The sequence below is a fragment of the Nycticebus coucang genome, chromosome 21 (genome assembly GCF_027406575.1).
Source record: "Nycticebus coucang isolate mNycCou1 chromosome 21, mNycCou1.pri, whole genome shotgun sequence".
Lineage (NCBI taxonomy): Eukaryota > Metazoa > Chordata > Mammalia > Primates > Lorisidae > Nycticebus > Nycticebus coucang.
In genome coordinates, this window is record NC_069800.1 from 39707830 (window position 1) to 39733119 (window position 25290).

The 25290-nt window shown below is 48.5% G+C and overlaps 1 protein-coding gene and 1 non-coding gene across 8 annotated transcripts in view; both read left to right on the plus strand.

Annotated features, from left to right (window-relative positions):
- The first annotated feature begins 2359 nt into the window (after positions 1–2359).
- DNMT3B (DNA methyltransferase 3 beta) overlaps positions 2360–25290 on the plus strand; it is a 54656-nt gene continuing 31725 nt past the window's right edge. For 5 of the 7 annotated variants that reach the window (XR_008376546.1, XM_053574198.1, XM_053574199.1 and 2 more), the window contains exon 1: positions 3018–3147. The gene's annotated coding sequence lies outside the window, so the exon portion shown is untranslated. Of the gene's footprint in view, positions 2439–2862; positions 3148–25290 lie in introns of those variants that run through there. The other 2 variants (XM_053574197.1, XM_053574200.1) reach the window with 2 other exon arrangements.
- On the plus strand, positions 9254–9360 carry LOC128574439 (U6 spliceosomal RNA). The gene has a single exon (XR_008376790.1). It is a non-coding gene; the product is annotated as a U6 spliceosomal RNA (small nuclear RNA).

The following is a 25290-nucleotide window of genomic DNA, read 5'->3' on the forward strand; positions in this document are numbered from 1 at the left end:
TACAACAAAATTTTAAGTAAACACTGCTAGGTATCTCAGTCAAGGTCTGCCCTCACAGCTGCCTCACTCTGTATACACCCCTTCCTTCTCAGTACCCTCCTCTGTAAAGAGGCCCCCAATTCTTCCTGCCCCAAATCCTCATGGTGGCTGTGAGGCTCAGATGAGATGCTGAATATGACTAATGCACTTTGATGCCCTGGGGAGACATAAGGCCAGTTTTCTTCTACCTGTTCTCCTGGTATTCCTGCTGTTTCCTGAATTATAGGACTAAGACCATGTGGTCCCTCAGACCTTCTACTTTTCTTCTTAGATTTAGGTGTATGCTGTCCCTAGAAAAACCCATCACATTCCAGCAAAATCAGCCTTTTGGAATCTGGATTAGGCCACCTAGACATTCCTGGTGATGGCTCAGGTATCCTTTGTCAGGCGGCAATTCCTAGCTCAGGTCTTGGGACATGGAGGCCCAGCAGCCCTTTGTGTAGCCCTGCTAGTTCATATAGTATTTTATTTCCCATAAAGACATGTCCCAGATGGTGAGGACAAGTCAGAGGTTCTTTCAAGAGACCCCCTTCTTCCTACACCAATGGACTGGAACAGAGTTTTGGATGTTTGTGCCAGACCATTAAGGAATCCCTGCTGTTCATTCACAGAAAACCATCCTGGGTGCCTAGTTCAATTTTGTCTAGTATCTCCTTAGCCTCTCCCCAAGCTTTTAGGAGAACAAGATGCAATACATTCAGGTACCTTTTCAGCTCCCAAATTATTAACCAGTTAGTTTTTGGCGCCTATGGCTCAAAGGAGTAGGGTGCTGGCCCCAAATGCTGGAGGTGGCGGGTTCAAACCCAGGCCCGGCCAAAAACTGCAAAAAAAAAAGAATTAACCATTTACTCATTTATCCACTTAGCTGATAGGAGATATAGGGAGAAAGCTGTGGTTTGACACAGAGAGCTGGAGGCTAGGAGGTAGGAAACCTATGTTCATTTAGTCATTCAACAAACTTGCCTTGTGCTCCTTTTTGGTACAACCCCCCACTTCTGCCATAGGCAATGGAGACACAACTTGGAACAAGATGGATGTGCCTTCTGCCCTCATGGAATAAACTTTGTGTGTGTAGCAGGATGTAAACAAGAAAACAAGAAATATGCAAAAAATTTTCAGTCATCTGTAAGTGCTAGGAGCAGAATAAAATAAGACAGGAGTGATGGGGAGGGGAGACTGTTCAAGTGGAGTAGTCAAGAGAAGACCTCTCCAGAAGGCCTCCTTTTGGGAGAGAACTTAGTGGTGAGAAGTAGGCCATGCAGAGATTCTGGGAAAGAATGTCCAAGAGGAGGGAACAGAGAAGGAAAAGACCCCATTGCAGGGAAGTGCTTGGTATATGTTAAGAATAGCAAAGAGGAGAAAAGGTTGAAGTGAAGAGAGAGGGAAGGAGAATCCTTGAAAGGTAGTCTTCTGATATACAGCCCTGTAGGCTATCATGTCATTCATTTACTTATTTTGTTTTATTGAGACAGAGTCTCACTTTGTTGCCCTTGGTAGAATGCCATGAAGTCAATACTCACAGCAATCTCAAACTCTTGGGCTCAAGTGATTCTCTTGCCTCGGGCTCCCTAGTGGCTGGGACTACCTGCACCTGCCACAATGCCCAACTTTTTTTTTTTTTTTTAAGCAGGCCCAGGCCGGGTTTGAACCCACCAGCTCTAGTGCATGTGGTGTGCTGCAGGTGCCCAGCCTCATTTGATTTTTCATCCATTCAACACATATTTATTAAGCATCTACCATGGTCTTGTTCTTAGTCTAATAGGGAGATAGACCATAATCAGGTAAAGAAGCAAATATGTAAATACAAATACCCGGTAAGAGAAATATTATTAAGGTTGTTTTCCAGTGGTGGGAGGCCCATTTCAGGACAAAGAAACTGAGACCTGGCTCGGTGCCTATAGCTCAAGAGGCTAGGGCGCCAGCCATACACGGGAGTTGGCAGTTTCGAATCCAGCCTGGGCCCGCCAAACAACAATGACAACTACAACCAAAAAATAGCCGGGCGTTGTGGCGGGCGCCTGTAGTCCCAGCTGCTTGGGAGGCTGCGGCAAGAGAATTGCTTAAGCCCAAGAGTTTGAGGTTGCTGTGAGCTGTGACTCTACGGCACTCTACCCAGGGCGACAGCTTGAGACTCTGTCTCCCAAAAACAAACAAACAAACAAACAAACAAACCTGAGACCTGCTAGTTGAGTGGGACTTCTTTCTCAGCTGGTGGATGGATACCCGGAGGGAGGCAGCCAGAGACCTGTTGGCCTTCTTTCCTCTCCCCTTCACTCCCCTCCCATCTCCTAAAGATGGCTGACAACAGCCTAGCAGGGTGGGAGGAAGGAGAAGCCACAGGGTCCGAAGCAGGGTGACTGGCGGGGCCCCAAAGCACCCAGGTGGCATAGAGGCTGGAGGTGAGTGTGAAGGGGCAGAGGGGAGACTGGGGTGCTGTGTGACCCCCTTCTCCGTCTGGGCCCCCGCATCCAGACCTGTCCTTCTGCAGTCTGGGTGTAGGGGGCAGGGAAATGGGGTCCCAGAAATCCCAAGTTTTGGGGGGATATCTGGAGCCCCGCCTCAGGCCTCATTAGCCCGATAAATGACTTAGCTGACCTGGGGCACAGTAGGAGATGCCCGTGGAGGAGGGGCGGAGGGGAGGCTCCCGGAGCGATTTCAAATTTCCCTCCTCCCCTCCCCTCAACCCACCCGCACCCGGGCCGGGCTCTGAGTGGCTGCAGCGGGGCACCCCTTGGGCGGGGGCGGGGCGACGGCCTGGCCGGGGCTACAAGGGGAGTGGGCACCGCCCCCTCCCCACCCACTCCCGCTGCCCCGTCAGGCCCGTGCGGCTTTCCTTGCTGCAGTCGCCTCCGGCTCCGCGGCCGCCGCCCACGTGGACGGTCGGAGCGCCCCCCGACTGACGGGACCGGCCTCCTGGCGGGCAGGAGAGCGGGCGGCCGCGCCCAGCCGGCAGCGCGGGGGTTAAGTGGCCCAAGTAAACGTAGCTCGGCGATCGGAGCCGGAGATTCGCTAGCCCAGAGCCCTGCGCGGCCGCCCGCCGGCCTCCCGCCAGCGGGTCCCGACCCGCGGCTTCACCGCGGAGCCGCGCCCGAGCCAACCTCTCCGCAGGTGAGCGCCCCGCGGCCTCGGGTGGCTTGTCGGCGGGGGGCTCCGAGGGCTGGTGGGGGAGGGGGCAGCAGCGGGCTCCGGGTTTGCAGGGAGAGAGCCTCTCCCCGGGACCGCCTGGGGAGGAGCACCTACTGGGCTGGAGACTACGCTTGGTCGGCGGGGGGTTGCCCTGAGGAAAGTTCCCTGACCCTGCTCCGGGTGGGACGTGGGTAGAAAGCGGGGGGAGTATTTCTGACGGGGACCGGGTTGGGGATATGAGTGGAAGGGACACTTGTGCTGTATTCCAAGACCCCTACGGGGAGAGTAGTTAGCTCTCAGCCAGGGAGATGCCCAGCCTCTCGGGCTGTAGAGTCGAGAGGAGCAGGCGTCGCTTCGGACAGAAGTGGGACAAGGGGTTTTGCTCCCCTTACCTGGCCTGGGCCACTGTGAGGGAGGCCGAAAGGGGAGTTGTATTACACGGAGGTGGGCTTCGGTCCCTTATGAATTGGACCTGGGGGCTTCACGCGAGAGACTCTACCCACCCAGCTGCGGGTTTTGGGAAGAGCTTGTGGGTGTGGGTGCGGGCAGGCAGGCTGACGGCGGGGTACGCTCTTGCCGGGGGTGTGAGCAAAAGGGCTCGCTCCCGGGGTCCTCCGGAGCTGCCGAGCCCCCGAGGGCGCGGCGCAGCGGGGCTACCGGGACGCCCTCGGGAGGGGCTGCCTTCTGTGCACACCTGGCCGGGGAGCGCGGCGCCTCCCTGCGGCGCCTAGGCTGCCTGCCCTAGGGGCTTACTTTCCATTTTTTTTGCCTTCCAGGGTGAGGTTGTCCCCACTGCCCAGATTGGCAAACTGAGGCTTTAACTTCTAGGTCCACCTCCTAGAAGCCAGGTTTCTCTGTTCGTGGTCGTATGAAGGGCGCTTGTTGGGCTCTACTTTACAGGGGAGAAAGTGGAAGCGGAGAAAGACAGCGGAGAGTTAGCTGTCTAAAGACAGCGCTGTCCTCGGGCCCAAATTTTCAGCTGGAGGCTCTCATCCGTGTCCGGAATTCTGGGCCCAGCCCTATGCCTGTGCCTCCGGCTTTCCTCCATTCCCCCTAGAGCTGGGAGAGAAGTTGGCTTGGCCCCTGTGCTTCTTCCTCCCCCAAGCAAAGTGGTGTTTGAATTAAAGGGAATTAAGTGCAGAGCATGGACTTTGAACTGCCTCCTAAATTGTGGATGCCGTGGGTTTTGCAGACCGGTGGCAATTGCTTTTGGAGACAGTTGCTGCTGGGGCCCTCAGACCACTCTAGCCACTGACTTGCCTCTTGCTTCCTCTACCAGGCTTGCTGTTCTTTTGTTCATTGGCTCTTCGAAGCCCCAGGTGAAGACTTGATTTTTTTTTTTCCAGAGTTAAGATGATGATACCTATTCTATTGGTTTGGTATGCAGGAAGCACTCAATACATGTTTGCCGTTGTTAGCATTAGCTAGCACGTGGCTAAGCAGACTCCATTCTTAGGGAAGCATAAGTCTTCAGTGTGTTTAAATCCTATCTTAGCAAGTTCATTGCCTTCCCTATGCCTTAATGATTACATCTGTGAAAAAGAAACAATTCTACCAATCTCATAGATTGTGAAAGTATGAAAGCAGTTTTATGCGTGATTTAACCTCTTTAATCCTCAGTTTTCCTTAGATGTTCAGGTGTAAGAGCCCCCTACCATATTGGGGGTGGGAGGACTTAATGGTTGGGTCAGCATGTAACAAACGTTGAGATGTGTCTTAACCAATAGCCTCACGTTTAGAGTAGCCATTACTGAGAACTGGGGATGAAGGGAGGCACTTCTTCCAGCTTCTCCTTTCCCCCTCTTCACGAAGGTACCCTATTTGTTTTCAACTATTGAGAGCTTTCCCAAAGCATTGTCCATGATTTGGGAGTTGGCAGGAAGGACTGCCTTTGTTCCCCTTTGAAAGGAGTCATGGTTTTGTTTTATAGGTTGGGGCCATTTTTTTTTTTACCCCTCCCCAAAAGCTGAGGGCCTACTGTGAAGGTGTAATTGCAGAGCTGAGTGTGATCCTTTACCTTAACTCATTGAGGTGGAGAGGGCTGAAACAAAGGGTCCATGGCTAGGGCCAGCCCCATCCAGCTCTTAAAGCCATAGGCATAACCTTCATCCCTAGCAAAGGGCAGGGGGAGGGGAGAAATCTATGAGCTGCAGGGGGCTAAGGGAGGAGCAAACCTAGGCGGGGAGGGAGGTGGGGCTGGGGACACTGCTTCCTTCCCTTTCAGCCACGCGGAGGCTGTGACCCTGAGGCGCCTCGCCTGTCACCCCTCATTATTGCAGCCCCATGGACCTGCTTCCAATGGGTTTGGGGAAAGTTCTCAAAAAACTAACTTTGGGTTTCTTTTGTCCTAGACCAGCTCTCCTGCTGGCTGCCTTACCTTCAGGCTCAAACACTTCATCTGAGATAGAACTCCCTACATAAGAAAGTTTTCCCATATGGGTCCCTTACTGTGGAATATGTTCCTTTTCCCTACCTCTATCTCTTGATAAGTACAGGACTTTAGGCCAGGTACATTATTTTTCTATGGAGTGATTTTTCTTTTTTTTTTTTTTTTGTAGAGACAGAGTTTCACTTTATTACCCTCGGTAGAGTGCCGTGGCGTCACACAGCTCACAGCAACCTCCAACTCCTGGGCTTAGGAGATTCTCCTGCCTCAGCCTCCCGAGTAGCTGGGACTACAGGCGCCTGCCACAACGCCCGGATATTTTTTTGTTGCAGTTTGGCCAGGGCTGGGTTTGAACCTGCCACCCTTGGTATATGGGGCCGGCGCCCTGCTCACTGAGCCACAGGCGCTGCCCAAGTGATTTTTCTTTTATTTTTTTACTGAGGCAGAGTCTCATTTTGTCACCCTTGGTAGAGTACTATGGCATCACAGCTCACAGCAACCTCCAGCTCTTGGGCTTAAGTGATTCTCTTGCCTCAGCCTCCCTAGTAGCTGGTACTACAGGTGCCTGCCAAAATGCCTGGGTATTTTTTTTTTTTTTTTTTTTTTTAGCAGGCCAGGGCCAGGTTTAAACCCACTAGCTTCGGAGCATGTGGCCGGTTCTAACCACTGATATACCCGCTCCACCTTCTTTTCTTTTCTTTTTTTTTTGTTTTTGAATCATGAATTCAGGGTGATTTCTAGTTTCACGGATAGCCAGACGGAAAGAGCAGAGTTTGTATTTTTTTTTTTTTTCTTTTGGAGTCTCACTTTGTAGCCCTCAGTAGAGTGCTGTGGCATCATAGCCAGCAACCTCAAACTCTTGGGCTCAAGCGATCCCCTTGCCTCAGCCTCCCAAGTAGCTGGGACTACAGACATCCGCCACAACGTTGGGCTATTTTTAGAGACGAGGTCTCTGGCTCAGGCTGGTCTCTAACCTGTGAGCTCAGGCAACCACTCACCTTAACCTCCCAGAGTGCTAGGATTATAGCAGAGTTCCTATTTCATGTGCAGACTACTTTGTACAGAATGGGGAGACTTAGCCTCTCCTCTTGTGGGAGACTGATGTTCTCACAGGGCCCCCCTTTTACAGATGGTGAAACTGAGGCTCTGAGAGATCTGGTCATTTCTGCATCTTGATGAGCATTTCTCAGAACACTTTTCACATTTGGCACCACTGCAGCACATGGCTGTCACTCCAGAAGGGAAAGAGCACTACAGGTGTTCAGGTGGGTCCAGGCCTGGCTGGAGAAAGCCGCCTGGCAAATGCGAAGGGAGCCACACATAGGGCACCTTTGTCTCTTTCCCATCTGAAGTGAGTATAAATACCCACTCAATTTTGGGGGTTAAATGCAATTTGAGGATTTTTTAGTTTAGCAAACTTCAGTTTGCTCATTCGCAAAATTTAGGTGGAGCCCCTAAATCTTTTTTTTTTTTTTTTTTTTGTAGAGACAGAGTCTCACTTTATGGCCCTCGGTAGAGTGCTGTGGCATCACAGCTCACAGCAACCTCCAACTCCTGGACTTAGGTGATTTTCTTGCCTCAGCCTCCTGAGTAGCTGGGACTACAGGCGCCCACCACAAGGCCCAGCTATTTTTTTGTTGCAGTTCTCCGGGGCCAGGTTTGAACCTGTCACCCTTGGTATATGGGGCCAGCGCCCTACTCACTGAGCCACAGGTGCCGCCCTATCTTATAAAAAGCTTATTAGCTAGGCAGTGCCTGTGGCTCAAGGAAGTAGGACGCCGGCACCATATACCAGGGGTTGGCAGGTTCAAGCCCAGCCCCAGACAAAACTGCAAAAAGAAAAAACCTATTAGCTGATGGGTGATAGGCAGTGGAAGCAATAGACTTAGAGGGGCCAGGGCTTTGGAAAGAAAATTGACATTTAGGGCGGCGCCTGTGGCTCAGTGAGCAGGGCGCCGGCCCCATATACCGAGGGTGGCGGGTTCAAACCCAGCCCCGGCCAACAACAAAAAAAATAGCTGGGCGTTGTGGCGGGCGCCCGTAGTCCCAGCTATTCGGGAGGCTGAGGCAGGAGAATCGCCTAAGCCCAGGAGTTGGAGGTTGCTGTGAGCTGTGTGATGCCACGGCACTACCGAGGGCCATAAAGTGAGACTCTGTCTCTACAAAAAAAAAAAAAAAAGAAAATTGACGTTTATATTCCTGCTTAGTGCATTTTTATAGGCCTATGTCTTCAGCCATGTTTCCTCTATCTGTAAATGATGTTTTCTTTTGATGCATCATTACTGGATATAAATGATGCATTGTCAGTCAATTTCAGGGGATATTGAAGTTTATAAATAAATTAAAGGTACACATTGAAGGTAACATAAATGTTGAGTGTTTGATGATAAACACTAAAATTAGCAAGTGGTAGTTATTTACTTCTTCCTGGGGAAAACAATTCTAGTTAGCATTCCTGATAATTTTTACCAGGGAATAAGGATGAGGAGGACCTGTTTTGTGTGGGGAAACTGGAATACCTCAAAAATTAACGTTCAACTGTTTTTATGTGAATAAAAATCAAATTTAGAGTCTTCAGAAGCCAGGAAGAAACTTGATGTTGCCTATAATGTGTCATCCCAAGGTAATCACTGTTTTGTTATTTTAGGGCTTCTCAATTTCTTCTGGAAATGGAGGAAAATGTAAATAGGACCAGATAGAGCCCTTTTTTTTTTTTGCAGTTTTGGCCGGGGCGGGGTTTGAACCCGCCACCTCTCACAGCAACCTCCAGCTTTTGGGCTTACACGGCGATTCTCTTGCCTCAGCCTCCAGAGTAGCTGGGACTACAGGCGCCCGCCACAACACCCGCTATTTTTTTGTTGCAGTTTGGCCGAGGCAGGGTTTGAACCTTCCACCCTCGGTATATGGGGTTGGCACCCTACCCTCTGAGCCACAGGCACCACCCCCTAGAGCCCTTTCTAAGTGAAGGAATGCACAGTGTTGTTGGGAAGTTGGCTCACCTGGTAAAGTTCTTACAAGGCACTGTAGTCACCCTTGGCCTGGGTTTGACGTGGACAGGACAGTTTTGGGGAGCAGTGGGAAGAGAGACTTTGGAATTAACAACAACCTTGGCAGCTTAGCACCTGTTGCTCAGTGAGTAGGGCACCAGCCATATACACTGAGGCTGGTGGGTGTGAGCCTGGCTCAGGCCTGCTAAACAATAATGACAGTTGCAACCAAAAAGTAGCCAGACATTGTGGTGGTCGCCTGTAGTCCCAGCTACTCAGGAGGCTGAGGCAAGAGAATTGCTTAAGCCCAAGAGTTGGAGGTTGCTGTGGGCTGTGATGCCACGGTACTCTACTGAGGGTGACATAGTAACACTCAGTCTCAAAAAAAAAAGCAAAAAACCCAACAACATTGGCTTCTGTGGGCTTTTGGCTTCCGTTTCCTGTTCTTCACCAGCTGGCCGTGGCCAGGTTGCCTTAGCACTTCACTCAGAGTTTTTCTTTTTTTTTTTGAGACAGAGTCTCACTTATCACCCTGGGTAGAGTGCTCACTGTATCCTCACACTCTTGGGTTCAAGCAATCCTGCCTCAGCCTTCCAAGCACTCACCACAATGCCTGGTTATTTTTAGAGACAGGGTCTTGCTCTTGCTGAGTCTGGTCTCCAGCCTGTGAGCTCAGGGCAATCTACCCGTTTTGGCCTTCAAGAGTGTTGAATTAGTGCTCGCTTCGGCAACACATATACTAAAATTGGAACGATACAGAGAAGATTAGCATGGCCCCTGCGCAAGGATGACACGCAAATTCGTGAAGCGTTCCAATTTTTTAGAAAAGAAAAAAAAAAAAAAAGAGTGCTGAATTACAGTGGAAAGTCACCCCCCCCACACACACACACAGTTTTTGGCTGGGGCTGGGTTTGAACCCACCACCTCTGGCATATGGGGCCAGCACCTTTGAGCCACAGGCACGGTCTTTCAGTGCTAGAATTACAGGTGTGAGCACCTAGCCTCAGATTTTTTTATTCATGCAAACAAACGGTTTGGGCATGACCTTAGCTCTAGTTTAAGCCCCTTTGCGCATCTGTCTCTCTCCCTTCTCTTTTTTTTTTTAGACAGAGCCCCAAGCTGGGTAGAGTGCTATGGCATCACAGCTCATGGCAACCTCCAACTCCTGGGCTCAAGTGATTCTCCTGTCTCCACTTCCCAAGCAGCTGGGACTACAGGTGCCCAGCACAAGGCCCAGCTATTTTTTGGTTGCAGCCAACGTTGTTTTGTGGGCCCTGGCTGGATTCGAACCCACCAGTTCAGGTGTATGTGGCTGGCACCTTAGCTGTTTGAGCCACAGGTGCTGCGCCTTCTCCTCTCCTCTCTCTCTGTCTCTATTTTGCCACTCAGGGATCAAATTAAAATTTTTTTTTTTTTTTTTGTGGTTTTTGGCCGAGGCTGGGTTTGAACCCGCCACCTCTGGCGTATGGGACCTGCGCCCTACTCCTTGAGCCACAGGCGCCGCCCAAGATTTTTTTTTTTTTTTAGAGACAGAGTCTCACTTTGTCACCCTTGGTAGAGTGCTGTGGCATCACAGCTTACAGCAACCTCTAGCTCTTGGGCTAATGCGATTCTATTGCCTCAGCCTCCCGAGTAGCTGGGACTACAGGTGCCTGCCACAATGCCCGGCTATTTTTTGTTGCAGTTTGGCTGGGGCCAAATTTGAACCTGCCACCCTCAGAATATGGGGCTGGCACCCTACTCACTAAGCCACAGGCATTGCCCCAAATTTAAGTTTTCTATAAAACAGTCTTACAATTTTTAATAATTGGAGGAGGGCAGAAGCTATTGAAAATGTGGGTGGAAAAGTAGTAGAAATTCATTTCCCACAAAATGAGAATTGATGGGTGGGGGAGAGATAAATAGTTAGTGGGGAAAAAAGTTTTGTTTTTTTTTTGAGACAGTTTTACTATGTCACCTTAGTAGAGTGCTGTGGTGTCACAGTTCATAGCAACCTCAAACTCTTGGGCTTAAGTGATTCTCTTGCCTCAGCCTCCCAAGTAGCTGGACTACAGGCATCCACCACACACCGGGCTATTTTTTTGTTTCAGTTGTCATTGTTGTTTTTAGCTGGCCCGGGCCAGGTTCGAACCTGCCACCCTTGGTGTATGTGGCTGGCACCATAACCAGCTGTGCTACGGGTGCCAAACCAGGGAAAATAGTTTTTAAACCAATAAATTTCCTTGTGGGGAAAAGTGAGAGGTTGATGTTGATCAGGTTTGTGAGGAAGAGAGCAGAGAGTGGGCAGTGAGACATGGTTGGGGACTCCTAAGTTGGAGGGAATAATAAATTCCTTGGATCATCACCTCCTGGATATTTTGCTCTCATTCTGTAAACCTTATTATAGATGTTGAGTCTCCTGGCCTAATGGAGTTAACTTTGACATTTTGTCCCTATATTCTACTTCCTGGATGACGATCCTAAGCTTCTAACTCCTCTATTTGAACTTCTTTTTTTTTTTTTTTTGTAGAGACAGAGTTTCACTATACTGCCCTCGGGTAGAGTGCCGTGGTGTCACACGGCTCACAGCAACCTCTAACTCTTGGGCTTACGCGATTCTCTTGCCTCAGCCTCCCAAGCAGTTGGGACTACAGGCGCCCGCCACAATGTCCGGCTATTTTTTGTTGCAGTTTGGCCGGGGCTGGGTTTGAACCCGCCACCCTTGGCATATGGGGCCGGCACCCTACTCACTGAGCCACAGGTGCCGCCCATGAACTTCTTGTTATATATGTATTTTTTTAATAATATAATTAAATAATTAAATAAATAATATATATTTTTTATTTATTTTATTTTATTTTTTCAGTTTTTGGCTGGGGCTGGGTTTGAACCCACCACCTCTGGCATATGGGGCCAGCACCCTACTCCTTTGAGCCACAGGCGCCGCCCTATATTTTTTATTATTTATTTATTTATTTGTAGAGACGGAGTCTCACTGTACTGCCCTCGGGTAGAGTGCCATGGCGTCACACGGCTCACAGCAACCTCTAACTCTTGGGCTTACGCGATTCTCTTGCCTCAGCCTCCGAGCAGCTATATTTTTTATTTTATATATTTTTTAGAGGTAGTCTTACTTTATTGCCCTCAGTAGAGTGCTTTGGCATCACAGCTCACAGCAACCTCCAACTCCTGGGTTTAGGTGATTCTCTTGCCTCAGCCTCCCAAGTAGCTGGGACTACAGATGCCCACCACAACGCCCACCTGTCTTTTATATTTTTAAGAGTTCTTGTCCTTCTACAAATTTCTTTTTATTTATTTATTTTTTAAACTTTTTTTTTTTTGGCTGGGGCTGGGTTTGAACCCGCCACTTCCGACATATGGGGCTGGCACCCTACCCCTTTGAGCCACAGGCACCACCTGCCCAGCTATTTTTTGTTGTAGTTTGGCTGGGACTAGGCTTGAACCTGCCACCCTTGGTATATGGGTCGGTGCCCTGCCCACTGAGCCATAGGCGCTGCTCAATATTACTATTTTTAGTAGAAACAGGGTCTTGTTCCTGCTTAGGCTGGTCTGGAACTCCTAGGCTCAAGCAATCTACCTGCCTTGAGCTCTCAAGAGTGCTAGGTAGGATTATAGGTGTGAGACACCAGGCCTGGCCTACAAATTTCATTTTTTTTTTTTTTTTTTTTTGTAGAGACAGGGTGTCACTTTGTGGTGTCACAGCTCACAGCAACCTCTAACTCCTGGGCATAGGCAATTCTCTTGCCTTGGCCTCCCAAGTAGCTGAGACTACAGGTGCCCGCCACAATGCCTGGCTATTTTTTTGTTGCAGTTTGGCTGGGACTGGGTTTGAACCCACCACTCTCGGTATATAGGGCTGGTGCCCTGCCCACTGAGCCATAGGTGCTGCCCACAAATTTTATTTTTAATGATGTCCTTTCCTTATTTTATAGGTATGACTTTTTTAAACTTTTTGGAGGCAGTCTCATTGTTGCCTAGGCTAGAGTGCCTTGGCATTGTCATAGCTTACAGCAACCTCAAACTCTTAGGCTCAAGTGATCCTCTTGCCTCGGCCTCCCATGTACTTGAGATTACAGGTGCCTGCCACAACGCCTAGTTAATGTTTCTATTTTTAGTAGAGATGGAGTCTTACTCTTGCTTTGGCTGGTCTTGAATATGACATCTTTTATTGCCTGAAAATATTAATTGTAGTGTGTAGTGCTTTTTCCAATATTTTTTCAATTTCCTTTATTAATTTTTAATGATTGAACTACAGCTCCATATTTGACGAGGACTAAAGGTTGTATGTAGGAATTGACAACTAAATTTTTCTATGAGACAGTGACTTTTTTTTTTTTTTTTTGTAGAGACAGAGTCTCACTTTATGGCCCTCGGTAGGGTGCCGTGGCCTCACACAGCTCACAGCAACCTCCAACTCCTGGGCTTAAGCGATTCTCTTGCCTCAGCCTCTCGAGTAGCTGGGACTACAGGCGCCCGCCACAACGCCCGGCTATTTTTTGGTTGCAGTTTGGCCGGGGCCGGGTTTGAACCTGCCACCCTCGGTATATGGGGCCTGCACCTTACCGACTGAGCCACAGGCGCCGCTCTTTTTTTTTTTTTTTTTTTGGAGACAGTTTCACTTTGTTGCCCTGGTAGAGTGTCATAGCTCACAGCAATCTCAAACTCAGGCTTGAGCATCCCCTTGTCTCGGCCTCCCAAGTAGCTGGGACTCCTGGCTTGTGCCACCATGCCCAGCTAGTTTTTTCTATTTTTAGTAGAGACAGGGTCTCTTGTTCAGCCTGGTCTTGAACTCCTGAGCTTAAGCAATCCACCACCTCGGCCTCCCAGAGTGTTAGGATTACAGGCATGAAGCACTGAGCCTGGCCTCTGGGACAGTGACTTGAACTTACTTAGGGGCTCTAAAAATTCTGAAATAATCCACTGTTGAGTCTTATTCCCCAGAGTAGAGGAATCTTTCAATGTCTTCAGACCTGACTGTAGGGTGACAGTACTGGGGAGTGTTATTCTGGCATCTGTCCCTCTTGACCAATCTGTGGTCACTTGTGTTCTTTCTAGAGCCTCAGCCTGGGTAGTGGAGGAAGAGTAGTTTTCTTCAGAACAGATTGAAGAAGGAGGCCTGTGCAGGAGCATCTAACTATTGCTTTTCCATCCCTCTGTAGCCCCACCTTCTGAACCTTTTTGGAGTCCAGCAGCATTTGCTTCCTGTTGCAAGTTTGTGTGCGTGGGCCAGAGTTGGGGCTGAAACCTCAGCTCATGGAGAAGGGATGATGGCACTTTGGTGGGTGTTCTTAGAAAGCAGCACAGTGCTGGGCCCCTAGCTTCCCAGCTTTGTACTACGTGCAGTGACTCTAGCAGCAACATCAGGTATCACCCCTGCACGGGCATCCTGGCACTGAGAGAACTGGCTCACTGAAAGTAGAGTGTGATCTAGGCTGGACACCGAATAGGCAGTTGCTTTTGGCAGGATATTTTCCGGGTTCTCCTGGGTTACATGGGTAGTAGTATGTAACAGGATTTTAAAAATTATGTGCAGCTGGGCACATTGACTCATGCCTGTAATACCAGCACTTGGGAGGCTGAGGCAGCAGGTGGATTGCCTGAGCTCATGGGTTCCAGACCAGCCTGAGCTAGAATGAGACTTCCATCTCTAAAAAGAGCAGGGGGTTGTGGCAGGTGCCTATAGTCCCAGCTACGTGGGAGGCTGAGGCAAGAGGATTGCTTAAGCCCAGGAGTTTGAGGTTGCCGTGAACTATTATGCCATGGCACTCTATCGAGAGCAACAAAGTGAGACTCTATCTCAAAATAAATAAATAAAAATTCTGTACAAATGTGATTAGAGGTATTGGCATAATCTTGTCCTCTTGGGCAGTGCCTGTGGCTCAGTAAGCAGGGCACTGGCCCCATATACCAAGGGTGGTAGGTTCCAACCCGGCCCCGGCCAAACTATAACAAAAAAATAGCTGGGTGTTGTGGAGGGCGCCTGTAGTCCCAGCTACTTGGGAACCTGAGGCAAGAGAATCGCCTAAGTCCAAGAGCTGGAGTTTCCTGTGAGCTGTGATGCCATGATATGCAGCTTTGTCTACCAAGGGTGACAAAAAAAAAATCTTGTCCTCTTGAATCCTAGGAAAAAGGGTTTTAATGTAAGAGCGGTTGGTTTTGGGGGTCACCTTAAGCCTGTTAACTCAGCTTGATCTTTCTTGGCTTTTTTTGACCACCTTCTCCTTACCTTGCTGACAGCTCCTTTAGGACAGGAGCTGTCTGATCTTTGCCTGCCTTTGATTCCTAAATGGCAGCATGGTTGCAGCTGCATAGCAGCAGGCCATATCTGAATGGATAGGGGTGGCTCTGGAGGTGGGAAGGGAAAGGCACAGAAGAGGCCCTCTCTTTTGCGAAAAAGATGTCTGTGGTGAAGACTTGTGTGCATGCATGCTGACCCTGGGAGGTAGTTGTCAGGTAAGGAAGCCTTAGCTTAACAAAAAGTGGTACTTACTTGAAAAAAAGACTTGCAGAATAGACTTCAGGCATTCTCATGTCCTTGGGTAAATCTGCAAATCTCGTCTGTGTCCTCGTGGTGTCCTTGGAAGTTTTATGTTGAGCTGTAAATTAGCAGAGTTCTGAGATAGAGGAACTATTCAGTATTTTTTTTTTGAGACAGTCTCAAGCTGTCGCCCTGGGTAGAGTACTGTAGCGTCATAGCTCACAGCAACCTCAAACTCCTGGGGTTAAGTGATTCTCTTGCCTCAGCCTCCGGAGTAGTTGGGACTACAGGCACCTGCCACAAGGCCCGGCCATTTTTTGGCTTACAGTTGTTATTGTTTGGCAGGCCCCAGGCCGGATTCAAACCCACCAGCTCTGGTGTACGTGCCTGTGCCCAGCAGCTTGAACTACAGGCGCCACCTGGAACTACTCTGTATTAATGTGATTCTTAACATGACCTAATTAGCATTGAAATACTACTGCACATTTCTTTCTAAGACCTCTGCCTCCACCTGGCTAAGCCCACAGAACTGACAGGGTACTCAAGGTGTACTGGGTTAAGGTGCTATGGTTGGTGTCTTTGACTGCATTTGTCTTTAGGTCTGCTTCATCTGCTTCACTGCTATCTAGAGGTGAGAAGAGTGAACTCCATTCACATCCATGTGTTAGAGAAGGAGGTGAACTTTTGTGGGACAGTGACTATGTAATTGTAGCCAATTTTAAAAAATGGTTTATGGGTGATGCATGTGGCTAAGTGGGTAGGGCGCTGGCCCCATATACCGAGGGTGGCGGATTTGAACCCAGCCCTGGCAAACTGCAACAAAAAATAGCCGGGTGCTGTGGCGGGCACCTATAGTCCCAGCTACTTGGGAGGCTGAGGCAAGAGAATCGCCTAAGCCCAGGAGTTGGAGGTTGCTGTGAGCTGTGATACTACGGTACTCTACCAAGGGTGATAAAGTGAGACTCTGTCTCAAAAAACAAAAAACAAAAATAAAAAATGAGATCATGGGCTTCTTTTTGACCCAATTGTACATAAGGGAGTTCCTTTATCTTTATTTTGACTTTTCTTTTTCATGGAATATAATCACATGTCTACTTTTTCTTTATTATGAACATTGTGTTTTCCCCCCAATACATAATATACAAGGATTTATGGTAGATATAATCGGAAATGATTTAGAAGTCTATTCACATCCAAAGAACTAGAAATGGTGAATTTCTAGTGTGTAAGCTGTGTGGAAAAAATCTAGGGACAATAGGAGAACTAGAAATGAGAGAACACAAACTAAGGAATATTTAAGACCTTTAAGGAAAATATTATTATTATTATTATTTTTTGAGACAGAGCCTAAAGCTGTTGCCCTGGGTAGAGTACTGTGCTATCACAGCTCACAGCAACCTCCAACTCCTGGGCTTAAGCGATTCTCTTGCCTCAGCTTCCCAAGTAGCTGGGACTACAGGCGCCTGCCACAATGCCCGGCTATTTTTTGGTTGTAGTTGTCATTGTTTGGTGGGCCCGGGCAGGAGTCGAAACTTCCAGCTCTGGTGTATGTGGCTGGTGCCTTAGCTGTTTCAGCTGCAGGTACCGAGCCAAAAAATTAACTTTTCAATAAGGCTACCTGGCTTGCTGTAGATTCTAGAAGGTATGAGTACTTGTAAAGCTATAGTGATTAAAAGTAGTGGCAAGGGCTAAATACCAAATGAAAAAGTGAGCCCCAAACATTCTACATTTGTACAAAAACTTCACAGAAGAGGCAGTGTCAGGACATACTAGTCATAGGTGTCTGGTTTTCCTTATAGAAAAAATATTAGATCTCTACCTCATACTACTTACAAGGAATTGGTTGTTAAACCAGAATGGCCCAATTCAAAGAAAATGTTTCTTGGACAGAGGAATTAAGTCTGTTTTCTGATTGTAAATGTGACACTGGCCTTACAAGCCATCCTCCTGAGAGACGTGAATTTATACAGTTAGAGAAAAAGTGCTGGAGGAAAATGGCTAACATGATGGAATGGCATTGGGTATTTTCCCTCCCACTTCTCATGGCTTCATCTAACAATGGCTACCTTACTCTGCCCCTAGTGTGGCTGAATGTGTGGTTGTATGTAAACAAGTCTCTATTTGTTTCCAGTTTTTATTTTGACCAACAGGAGTGCAGTGACCACCCTTGCACATCTATTGGTGAGAGCTTTGGGCTGGGTGGGTTCTGAGCAGCAGAATCCTGTGTGTCAGGATACAGGCACTTGGCAGTTTAGATTAAACTGTCAAGACATCCCAAAGGCTGAACCAGTATACCCAGACTTGAGATTTAAGGCATTCTTAGCTGTAGCTGTACCCCTCCACTGTGGGGGAGGGGTAAAGAGTTTGCTTCCATTTCCAAGGGTTTGCTTAAAGCAGGTGTAAGGGAAGGGGCTGGTCACTTCCATTTTGTTTATATGTAAAAAGTTTTAAACTGTAAAGTTACTGTATCTTCACAGATCTTTCTGTATGCCCTTAGGTTTTTTTCTTTTCTTTCTTTCTTTTTTTTTTTTTTGAGGCGGAGTCCCACCTTGTCACCCTTGGTAGAGTGCCAAGGCATCATAGCTTACAGCAACCTCAAACTCTAGGACTCAAGTGATTCTCTTGCCTCAGCCTCCCGAGTAGCTGGGACTACTGGCACCTGTCACAACGCCTGGCTATTTTTTTTTTTTTTTTAGAGAGAGGAGGTCTGTCTCTGGCTCAGGCTGGTCTCGAACCGCAATCTACCAGCCTTAGCCTCCCAAGTGCTGGGATTACAGGTGTGAGCCCACTGGCTCCTATTTTACTTAATAATGGTTCCAAAGCACGAAGAAGCAGCCAGAAGCAGCTGTAAAGGGCTTCCTTTAAGTAAAAGTTCTCAACTCATTAAGAGAAGAATGCTGAGTTGCCTAGATCTGAGATGGTGGGATTACAGACGTGAGCCATTGAGCCCGGCAGGCAGCACTGTGTCCTCTACCTGGACATTCTGGTGGAGTTATCTATCTTATTTCATAGATGGTAAAACCGGGGTTTCAGAAATACATTGAGGGATTTTTCCTTTTTGCTTTCCTGTAAATTGGGTTTTTGGAATTTTAGTGGAAGTTCCTCATCAGACAAAATCAGTGGACTGAGACCTTAGCTACTGTCACCAAACAACCTGTGTCCAGCCCCCTTTTTCCTTTGGATGTGCTGTCCCAGCTGGCCCAGATACCTTCCCCTTCCTCACTCTACTGGGTGAAGTGTTCCTCCCTGGGCCTAATTTTTGTAGTGATACTTACCACATTGTTTTGTGATGGCCTTTTAAAGATCTGTCCCCTGGATTCGGCCTTTGTAGCTGTGCAAATCTCAGGAAAGGATACAGTTCCTCCATCCAGTTTACTTATTAAGATGAGGGATAGTACATGTAGCTTGGTCTTTCTCAGTGGAGGTGCATAGAAATTGTCCCCTTTCATAGAATCTTGGGATGGTGCGAACAGCTAGGAAAGACTTGAAGAACAGTTCTGAGGAGAGGTTTCAGGAGTTTAGATTTCTCTTCCATTAGCTACGGTGATGAATTTATAAATTTTAAAGATTTTTTTACTTCACTCTTGGGGAGGTGGGGGCTTTGGCATATGTGCCAAAATGCTCCCTACCCTCAGCTTTCTTCTTCAAGCCCTCTGGACCCCCTCCTGCATTGTGAGGTTTAATTAATGCAATTAACATTTACAAGGTGCTGTGAAATAGCTCTGCTGCTGGTGCCAGCCTGGAGGAAGTGAATGACATCAGTTCTCCGCATTATTGCTGGGCTGGGGGTGCATCCTGAGCCTCCTGAGTCTAATTGGGGGTGCCACCCACCCCTCTGTCTGCCACATTGCATTTGAGCACGTTTGACCTGGTTCAGTTGGGGCACAGGCACCCTACACTAATGAGGAAGGCCCTTGGGGGAGAATCTTGCGGGTGGGCCATCTCAGCACTGCTGCTCACCCCTGAATCACATGCTGGACCCCAGCCTCTGGGAAAGGGTCATAGTTCACCTCTCATCACAAGGTTAGGCAGCCACCTCCTGTGAAGGTAAACACTCCCTTGGTGTATCATATCTCCCAGCCTTAAAGCTCCCCTCATCCCAGGGATGGGTGGTTCATTGTCCCTAACTGGTATAATTCTAGTTTTCTGGTCTCAGGCACAGCACTTACAGGCATGTGTCCTGCACTGCCTGGGCATGAGACTTGTTGGCACCATCACTTTACTGGGTGACTTAGTTAATTCATTTGAGCCTGTTGAAGGCAGGTGGATAATGGGACCTGCCTCATGATGGGGTGGGAATTTGAAAGATGTTGGACTGTGTTCAGCATATAGTAGGGAGCTGGGAATAGTTAGCCAACATTGATGTGAGCATAGTGGAGTGGGATGGCACAGTTCTAAAGCCAGTATGTCAGCTACCCTGAAAAGATCCCTTAGGTGCTACCTCAGCTCAGGGAGTTATCCTAGAAGTTTATCCTTCAGCGCTGAATGATAACACTACACAAATCATTTGGCTTGTGAGGTATGTGGGAATAGGTGGGGGAAATTGGTATCCACGGTTACACACCAATACTTGGTGCTAATTTCTCTCTGTGTTTCTAAGAGCATGTAGTTTAATTTGTGGGTTTTTTTTTTTTTTTTTTTTTGAGACAGAGTCTCAAGCTGTCGCCCTGGGTAGAATGCCGTGGTGTGACAGCTCACAGCAACCTCAAGCTCTTGGGCTTAAGTGATTCTCTTGCCTCAGCCTCCCAAGTAGCTGGGACTACAGGTGCCTGCCACAATGCCCAGCTATTTCTTTTTGGTGCAGTTGTCATTGTTGTTTTAGCTGGCCCAGCCACCCTCAGTGTATGTGGCCGGCGCCCAGCTGACTGAGCTATAGGCGCCTCCGATTTTTCTATTTTTAGTAGAGACAGTGTCTCATTCTTGGTCAGGCTGGTCTCAAACTCCTGAGCTTGAGTTATCTTCCCACCTTGTTCTCTCAGTGCTGGAATTATAGGCGCGAGCCACCGTGCCCAGCTGGTACTTACTGTACTTATTTATTTAGACAGATTAATCTGGGTAGAGTACCCCTGGGTAGAATGCTAGTGGCCTCACAGCTCGGAGAAACCTGAAATATCCTGTGCTTGAGCAATCTTCTTGCCTCAGCCTCCCGAGTAGCTGGGACTATAGCTGCTTGCCACTATATTTGGCTAGTTTTTCTTTTCTTTCTTTCTTTTTTTTTTTGAGACAGAGTTTCACTTTGTCACTTCCCCACCCCCAGTAGAGTGCTGTAGCATCAAAGCTCACAGCAACCTCAAACTCTTGGGCTCAAGCGATTCTCTTGCCTCAGCCTCCCAAGTACCTGGGACTACAGGTGACTACCACAATGTCTGGCTATTTTTAGACAGAGTCTTGCTCTAACTCAGGCTGGTCTTGAACCCATGAGCTCGGGCAATCTGCCCAACTTGGCTTCCCAGAGTTCTGTGATTACAGGCACCAGCCACCACACCAGGCCCTCGTTTTTCTATTTTAGTAGGAACAGGGTCTCGCTCTTGCTCAGGCTGGTCTCCAATTCTCAAACTCAAGTAATCCACCTGCCTTGGCCTCCCAGTTAGGGTTACAGGCGTGAGCTGCCATGCCCAGCTTACTTACTGTACTTAAAGATTCAGCGTGATGGCTTGGTTCCTGTACCACAGTGGCACAGGCGACACACATCAAGGCTGGCGGGTTTGAACCTGGCCCAGGCTAGCTAAACAACAATGACAACTGCAACAAAAAAATAGCCAGGCATTGTGGTGGACACCTGTAATCCCAGCTACTTGGGAGGCTGAGGCAAGAGAACTGCTTAAGCCCAAGAGTTTGAGGTTGCTGGGAGCTGTGACACTGTATTGAGGGTGAACAGTGAGACTGTCTCAAAAAAAAAAAAAAAAGATTCAGTGTGTTAATGTAGGTAAAGTTAATACCAGTAAAGCACAAAATAGTGCCGGGGACATTGTAAGAACTGAAAAAAAATCTTCACCTTATTGGGTGAGGATTTATATAGTATTTATACATGGGAGGAAGAGTGGATCAGATTATTTTTGAGGGAGAGGCCTAGGAGAGTAAGCCTTCCTCCTGGCTTTTGAGCCATGGGTTTTGAAGTCAGAAATAAAGAGGCTGAGGTAGGGAGATGGGGAAGTCCTGCAAGCTGAAGGACTAGCAGCACATGCTTGCAGGCTATGTTTGTTTGGCTGGTGTGTAAACCAGGGAACAGGGAGAGGAACTGCTGGGCCTCTCAACTGTGGGTGCAGGTTTCGGAGCTAGTGTGTTGTGTCTACATAGACTCGGTAAGGGTGATAAAGGTAGAGGAGACTTTAGTGGAACCACGTTTAGTTATGAAATGTTCGGAAGGAGCTGTATTTATCTGGTTAGCTCCCTCCTGGCACCAGGTGGCTTGTGGCATTTATATAGTTTTCCTTCCCCGAATCTCCAGGGTTCAGGTCTGGATCTAGAGGCCTGCAGATTTTCCTGAACGTTGATCTAGGTTTGGGAAGGGGTGCTGCTGCCTGCATGTCTGATAGACTGGCAGCAAGTTGGCACTGCTGAGGGCCTTCGGAAAGGCCCGAGGCAGTTAATCATTGTTAGATCTGGGCCCCAGGTCCACCTGGGCCTGTCTAGAAGGGTAACTGCTGTCTGGGTTCTTGTCCCTAGTTAAGGGCCACCGGAGGGGGTATCTAGTGTTGCCTAAGATACCCACTACCCACTGGAACCCTGTGCTCAGTGGAAGGAAGGAAAGTCATGCTCTTTAGTTATTATTTTAAAGAATATTTTATTTTATTATTATTATTTTTTTTTTTGGCAGTTTTTGGCTGGGGCTGAGTTTGAACCTGTCACCTCCAGTATATGGGGCCAGTGCCCTACTCCTTTGAGCCATAGGCGCTGCCCCATGCTCTTTAGACCTCTGCTCTCTTTTTTTGGTTTTGAGACAGTCTCACTATGTCACCCTCCACAGCTCACAGCAACCTCAAACTCTTGGGCTTAAGCGATTCTCTTGTCTCAGCCTCCCAAGTAGCTGGGACTACAGGCGTCTGCCACAACGCCTGGGTATTTTTTGTTGCTGTTGTTGTTTAGCTGGCTCAGGCCAGGTTCGAACCCACCAGCCTCAGTGTATGTGGCTGGTGCTGTAACCACTGTGCTACCAGTGCTGAGCTTAGACCTCTGCTTTTCATCTGACTACAAGCCCTATGTCCCTCTGTCCTTCCCTCAGAGCTCCCTTAGGGTGGTTGACCCTTGTGAGTATCCTACCCATGGCCCAGCCTCTCATGCCATGCCAGGCCTCCCAGGTTACTTAGTTCACTGATTTGGCCTGAGTTGGAACATTTGAAATTAATTATTATTCTGAGCTACACTCCAGCAGTTTTCCTGGGATTCTGGCCACTTGCACTCACAGGAACTGGCCATAGGTCAGTCAGCCTGTTCTTCCAGGTCAGGACCTGGGAGAAAAGGGGCTGAGAAGCAGCTGATAGGGCTGGGTCAGGTATGGGCTCAGGAATGGGGGATAGGAGTGGTAAGGGGGATCTTTTAACACGTGAACATGTGCTGAGGGAAAACTAAGAGCTTAGGAACTGTGAGCCACATACCCTTGGCATACCCCTACCACATGAAGCAACATGTACGCTTATGATCAGGACAATGTTTTTTTGGGAGAGTCTCACTCTGTCACCCTCCATAGAGTGCTGTAATGTCACAGCTCACAGCAACCTCCAACTCTTTGGCTTAAGTGATTCTCTTGCCTCAGCCTCCCAAGTAGCTGAGACTACAGGTGCCTGCCACAATGCCTGGCTATTTTTTTTTTTTAATCAGTTGTTCAGCTGACCCGGGCTGGATTTGAACCCCTAGCCTCAGTGCATGTGGCTAGTGCCATAACCACTGGGTGCTGAGCCAGGTTAAAATGAAAACTCTTAGAAATAGCTGGGCATTGTGGTGGGTGCCTGTAGTCTCAGCTACTTGGGAGGCTGAGGGAAGAGAATCGCTTAAGCCCAAGAGTTTGAGGTTTCTGTGAGCTGTGAGGCCATGGCACTATACGGAGGGTGACCCAGTGCGACTTTGTCTCAAAAAAGAAAAAAATAAAAATCCTGACTTGGGCCTTTGAGTTCAGTCCCTGCCTGCTCATAACCTGAAGGTTTGCTCTCTTTCTGGCACTTTTTTTTTTGGAGACAGTCTCAAGCTGTCACCCTGTGTATAGGCGCCTGCCACAACTCCCAGCTATTTGTTGTTGCAGTTCTCATTGTTGTTTAGCAGGCCCAGGCCAGACCGGAACCTGCCAGCCTCCGTATATGTGGCTGGCACCCTAACCACTGTGCTATGGGTGTGGAGCCAGGACAGTGCTTTTTTTTTTTTTTTTTGATTCAGAGTCTCATTTTGTTGCCTTTGGTATAGTGCTATGATGTCACAGCTCACAGCAACTTCCAACTCTTGGGCTTAGGTGATCCTCTTGCCTCAGCCTTCTGAGTAGCTGGGACTACAGGTGCCTGCCACAACGCCCAGCAATTTCTTGGTTGCAGTTTGCCCGGACCGTTTCAAACCTGCCACCCTTGGTATATGGGGCCGGCGCCCTAACCACTGAGCCACAGTGCTTTTTAAATGTATATGTTAATGTCTGAGGAATCTTGTGAAAAATGCAGTGTTAAAAGTCCTGATTATGTAAGTCTGGGATGGAACCTGAGATTCTTTAGTCACAACCAGCTCCCAGGTGGTACCAGTGCAACTGGTCCAAGGGTGCTGATTCCTGGGCTGCACAGGTCTGGCTGTCCTGTGCCTACACCTGGCCAATGTGCAGGTGAAGAGGATGGAACTGGGACCCCAAGGGAAAAATTGCAAATCCTAATCCTGCTGGGGGCGCCGCAGGCATCTTCAGACTGAACGCCACAGCGCCCCCTGGCGGGTTTGGCACCAGTACAGCAGCCTGAGGTGCTGTTTCTAGAAGTTACCCTGGGAGGCTAGCCCTGTGTACTCCGGCTGAGGCTGGTGGTGGTTCAGACCTGTTATAGCTACTTTTGGGAAGCTTATGCAGGAGGACTGCTTGAGGCCAGAAGTTCGAGACTATCTTGGGCAACACAGTGAGACCTCATCTCTTAAAAAAAAAAGTAATTATGGCCGGGCGGGGTGGTTCACTCCTGTAATCCTAGCACTCTGGGGGGCCGAGGTGGGTGGATCATCAGAGCTCACAGTTTGAGACCAGCTTGAGCAAGAACGAGGTCTCATCTCTAAAAATAACCGGGCATTGTGGCAGGCGCCTGTAGTCTTAGCTACTTGGGATGCTGAGGGAAGAGAATCCCTTGAGCCCAAGAATTTTAGGTTGCTGTGAACTATGACACCACGGTACTCTACTAGGGGTTGACAAAGTGAGACTCTGTCCCCCAAAACAAACAAAAAAAAAGTAATTAGCCACCTGACTGAGCTACTTGGGAGGGTGAGGTCATTTGAGCCCAGGAATTCTAGAGAATCCTGGGCAACATAGTGAGAGAATGTCTTAGCGGGGTGTGGTGGTATATGCACCTTATAGTCCCAGTTACTTAGGTGGGGGTGGAGGAGGGGGGCCTCAGGATGATCCCTTGTGTAGGGATTTGAGGCTGGGGGTTTGATGCTACAGTGAGCTATGACAGCAAGACTGCTGCCTGGGCCACAGAATGAAATGAGATATGGAACATAGGCAGGGAGGGCCGGGTGCATACAGGCTGCTGCTTCCTGGGGAAGCTACTAGGCAGAGTTTGAGGACGGGAGGGTATGGAGCTAACAACATTCTAGAGCTGTTTGGAGCGCAAGGATGTGTGGTTGGGGGCTTGTCTAGACTTTATTTATTTTTCTAGACTTTATTTTTGCCCATGGAAGTTAATGCAAAAGGCAAAACTAAAGGCCAGTGGCTTTCAGAAATTACAGTTTGAGGCGGCGCCTGTGGTTCAGTGAGTGGGGCGCCGGCCCCATATACTGAGGGTGGCGGGTTCAAACTCAGCCCCGGGCAAACTGCAACAAAAAATAGCTGGGCATTGTGGCGGGTGCCTGTGGTCCCAGCTACTTGGGAGGCTGAGGCAAGAGAATCACTTAAGTCCAAGAGCTAGAGGTTGCTGTGACGCCATGGCACTCTACCAAGGGTGATAAAGTGAGACTGTCTCTAAAAAAGAAAGAAAAAAAAAAAGAGAGAAAAAGAAATTACAGTTTGAGCTGGCATTTGTGCCCTGGTTCTATTTAGCCTGGTGTACACCTAATTTTGACTTCATCTTTTCGATGGGATATTTGACTTGGGAGACTAACTTTCTTTC